The following is a 4,891-nucleotide window of genomic DNA, read 5'->3' on the forward strand; positions in this document are numbered from 1 at the left end:
TATTCTTGTTCTAAGATATCACTTGTTCCTCAACTTGATGAATGTGATGATCCGTGACACTCATCATCATTCTCACCTATGAACGTGTGCCTGACAACCACCTCCGTTCTACCTTAGATTGAGTGAATATCTCTTGGATTCCTTAATCAGAATCTTTGTGGTATAAGCTAGAATTGATGGCGGCATTCAAGAGAATCCGGAAGGTCTAAACCTTGTCTGTGGTATTCTGAGTAGGATTCAAGGATTGAATGACTATGACGAGCTTCAAACTTGCGATTGTGGGGCGTTAGTGACAGACGCAAAAGAATCACTGGATTCTATTCCGACATGATCGAGAACCGACAGATGAATAGCCGTGCTGTGACAGAGCGCGTTGAACATTTTCACTGAGAGGACGGGACTGTAGCCATTGACAACGGTGATGCCCAACATACAGCTTGCCATGGAAAGGAGTAAGAAGGATTGGATGAAGACAATAGGAAAGCAGAGAGACGGAAGGGACAAAGCATCTCCATATGCTTATCTGAAATTCTCACCAATGAATTACATAAGTATCTCTATCTTTATTTTATGCTTTATTCATAAATCATCCATAACCATTTGAATCTTCCTGACTGAGATTTACAAGACGACCATAGCTTGCTTCATACCAACAATCTCCGTGGGATCGACCCTTACTCGCATAAGGTTTATTACTTGGACGACCTAGTGCACTTGCTGGTTAGTTGTGCGAAGTTGTGATAAAGAGTTGAGATTGCAATTGAGCGTACCATGTTGATGGCGCCATTGATGATCACAATTTTGTGCACTAAGTTTTTGGCGTCGTTGCCGGGGATTGTTTGAGTTTGAACAACTGACGGTTCATCTTGTTGCTTAGCTTAGGTATTTTTTTTCTTCAGAGTTCTTAAGAATGAATTCTAGTGTTTCAAGGTGATGTTCTTATCATCACCAAAGCTGATTGATTCTCATCAATTTAGCTCTTGAATGTAATGTCCTGCTGAAGCTTAGCTAGCCATGTCTAATTTCTTTAGACTAAAGCTTTAGACTAACATTGCATGATTTCTGGAATTCTCATTAAGAATTTTGATATCCTTATTTTCTTTTTCACTCAATTTTCAAAAAAATAAAAAAAAAATTTATAAAATCTTAAAACCAAAAATATTTTTGTTTCTTGTTGAGTCTAGTGTCTCATTTTAAGTTTGGTGTCAATTGCATGTTTCTATTCTTCTTGCATTTTTTTCCGAATTCATTCATGTGTCTTAATTGATCTTCAAGTTGTTCTTGATGATTTCCTTGTTCTGATCTTTAAATTCTCTTGTCTTGAGTGTTTTGTTGTTTCTCATATGCATTCTCATTTTGTTAGTGTCAATAGTATACAAACTTCTAAGTTTGGTGTCTTGCATGCATTGTTTATTTGATTTTAGTTGTATTTTGATTATTCCTCATCATTAAAATTTCAAAAAAAATTTCAATTTGTGTCTTTTCAAGTCAATAATACAGAGAATTGAAGATTCAGAACATACAACAGAGGAATTACACAGAAAAAGCTGGGCGTTCAAAACGCCCAGTGAGGAAGGAAAACTGGCGTTTAAACGCCAGCCAGGGTGCCTGGCTGGGCGTTTAACGCCCAAAAGGGGTGAGTTTTGGGCATTAAACGCCAGAATGTATACCATTCTGGGCGTTTAATGCCAGGATGGCACAAGAGGGAAGATTTTGTTTTTAATTCAAATTTTTTTCAAGTTTTCATAATTTTTCAAAATAAATCTTTTTCAAATCATATCTTTTTTCAATCATATATTTTCAAAATGAATTTCTTTCCATTTTCAAAAATACTTGCTAACAATTAATGATTTGATTCAACATTTCAATTATGTTGCCTTTTCTGTTGAGAAAGGTTTAATGTCTGAATCATATCTTTTAAATTTCTTGTTAGCCAAGTCATTAATTTTCAAAATCAAATCTTTTTAAATTATTTTTCAATCATATCTTCTCAATCATATCTTTTTAAAACCATAACTTTTCAATCATATCTTTTTAATCACATCTTTTTCAAAATAGTTTTCAATCATATCTTTTTGATTTCTACTTTCAAAAATCTTTTTCAAAAATCACTTTATTTCTTTTGCAACTTTAATTTCGAAAATCATTCTTCAATTTTTCAAAATATTTTTTCAAAATCTTTTAATTTATTTTCGAAAATTTCTTCCCTTCTTCTCACATCCTTCTATTTATGGACTAACACTCCTCCTCAATGCACAATTTGAAATCTATCTTTCTTGATAAGTTCGAATTCTTCTACCTCTTCCTTCTATTTTTCTTTTCCTCTAACACCTTAAGGAATCTCTATACTGTGACATAGAGGATTCCATACCTTCTTGTTCTCTTCTCTTTCATATGAGCAGGAACAAAGACAAAATCATTCTTGTTGAGGCTGACCCTGAACCTGAAAGGACCTTGAAGCGAAAGCTAAGAGAAGCTAAAGTACAACTCTCTGTAGAGGACCTAACAGAAATCTTCAAACAAGAAGAAGACATGGCAGCCGAAAACAACAACAATGCCAACAATGCAAGGAAGGTGCTGGGTGACTTTACTGCACCTACTCTCGACTTCTACGGGAGAAGCATCTCTATCCCTGCCATTGGAGCAAACAACTTTGAGCTTAAGCCTCAATTAGTTTCTCTAATGCAACAGAATTGCAAGTTCCATGGACTTCCATTGGAAGATCCTCATCAGTTTTTAGCTGAATTTTTGCAAATCTGTGACACTGTCAAGACCAATGGGGTTGACCCTGAGGTCTACAGACTTATGCTATTCCCTTTTGCTGTAAGAGATAGAGCTAGGATATGGTTGGACTCACAACCTAAAGAAAGCCTGAACTCTTGGAAAAAGCTAGTTAATGCCTTCTTGGCAAAGTTCTTTCCACCTCAAAAATTGAGTAAGCTTAGAGTGGAAGTCCAAACCTTTAGACAGAAGGAAGGTGAATCCCTCTATGAAGCTTGGGAAAGATACAAATAACTGATCAGAAAGTGTCCTTCTAACATGCTTTCTGAATGGAGCATCATATGTATCTTCTATGATGGTCTGTCTGAACTGTCCAAGATGTCATTGGACAGCTCTGCTGGAGGATCTCTTCATCTGAAGAAGACGCCTGCAGAAGCTCAAGAACTCATTGAAATGGTTACAAATAACCAATTCATGTACACTTCTGAAAGGAATCCTGTGAACAATGGGACGAATCAGAAGAAAGGAGTTCTTGAGATTGATACTCTGAATGCCATATTGGCTCAGAACAAAATATTGACTCAGCAAGTCAATATGATTTTTCAAAGTTTGTCTAGAATGCAAGCTGCACTAGGCAGTACTAAGGACGCTTCATCTGAAGAAGAAGCTTATGATCCTGAGAACCCTTCAATGGAAGAGGTGAATTACATGGGAGAACCCTATGGAAACACCTATAATCCTTCATGGAGAAATCATCCAAATCTCTCATGGAAGGATCAACAGAGACCTCAACAAGGTTTCAACAACAATAATGGTGGAAGAAACAGGTTTAGCAATGGCAAGCCTTTTCCATCATCTTCTCAGCAACAGACAGAGAATTCTAAGCAGAGCCACTCTGACTTAGCAACCATGGTCTCTGATCTAATCAAAACCACTCAAAGTTTCATGACTGAAACAAGGTCCTCCATTAGAAACCTGGAGGCACAAGTGGGTCAGCTGAGTAAGAAAGTTACTGAACTCCCTCCTAGTACTCTTCCAAGCAATACAAAAGGAGAATGCAAGGCCATTAACATGACCCACATGGCCGAAATTGGAGAGAAGGAAGAGGCAGTGATCGCCACTGAGGAAGACCTCAATGGACGTCCACTGGCCTCCAATGAGTTCCCTAATGAGGAACCAGGGGAATCTGAGGCTCATAATGAGACCATAGAGATTTCATTGGATTTACTTCTGCCATTCATGAGCTCTGATGATTATTCTTCCTCTAAAGAGGATGAAGATGTTACTGAAGAGCAAGTTGCTAAGTACCTTGGAGCAATCATGAAGCTAAATGACAAGTTATTTGGTAATGAGACTTGGGAGGATGAACCCCCTTTGCTCACCAAAGAACTGGATGACTTGACTAGGCAGAGATTTCCTCAAAAGTGACAGGATCCTGGGAAGTTTTCAATACCTTGTACCATAGGCACCATGACCTTTAATAAGGCTCTGTGTGACTTAGGGTCAAGTATAAACCTCATGCCTCTCTCTGTAATGGAGAAGCTAGGGATCTTTGAGGTACAAGCTACAAGAATCTCACTAGAGATGGCAGACAATTCAAGAAAACAAGCTTATGGACTTGTAGAGGATGTTCTGCTAAAGGTTGAAGACTGTTACATCCCTGCTGATTTCATAGTCCTAGAGACTGGGAAGTGCATGGATGAATCCATCATCCTTGGCAGACCCTTCCTAACCACATCAAAGGCTGTGATTGATGTTGACAGAGGAGAATCGATCATTCAAGTGAATGAAAAATCCTTTGTGTTTAAGGCTCAAGGATATCCCTCTATTACCATGGAGAGGAAGCATGAAGAGCTTCTCTCAAAACAGAGTCAAACATAGCCCCCACAGTCAAACTCTAAGTTTGGTGTTGGGAGGCCACAACCAACTTCTAAGTTTGGTGTTGAACCCCCACATTCAAACTCTAAGTTTGGTGTTGGGAGGTTCCAACATTGCTCTGAGTATCTGTGAGGCTCCATGAGAGCCCACTGTCAAGCTACTGACATTAAAGAAGCGCTTGTTGGGAGGCAACCCAATGTTATATTTATCTATTTTTCTTTGTTATTTTATGTTTTCTATAGGTTGATGATCATGGGAAGTCACAAAATCAATTGAAAAAGCAAAAACTGAA

The 4,891-nt window shown here is 38.0% G+C and overlaps 1 non-coding gene across 1 annotated transcript; it reads right to left on the reverse strand.

Moving 5' to 3' along the window:
* Positions 1-2,937: 2,937 nt before the first annotated feature.
* LOC130949705 (small nucleolar RNA R71) lies at positions 2,938-3,045 on the reverse strand. The gene has a single exon (XR_009073445.1). It is a non-coding gene; the product is annotated as a small nucleolar RNA R71 (small nucleolar RNA).
* Positions 3,046-4,891: the final 1,846 nt, after the last annotated feature.

The sequence above is a fragment of the Arachis stenosperma genome, chromosome 1, assembly GCF_014773155.1.
Source record: "Arachis stenosperma cultivar V10309 chromosome 1, arast.V10309.gnm1.PFL2, whole genome shotgun sequence".
Taxonomy (NCBI): domain Eukaryota; kingdom Viridiplantae; phylum Streptophyta; class Magnoliopsida; order Fabales; family Fabaceae; genus Arachis; species Arachis stenosperma.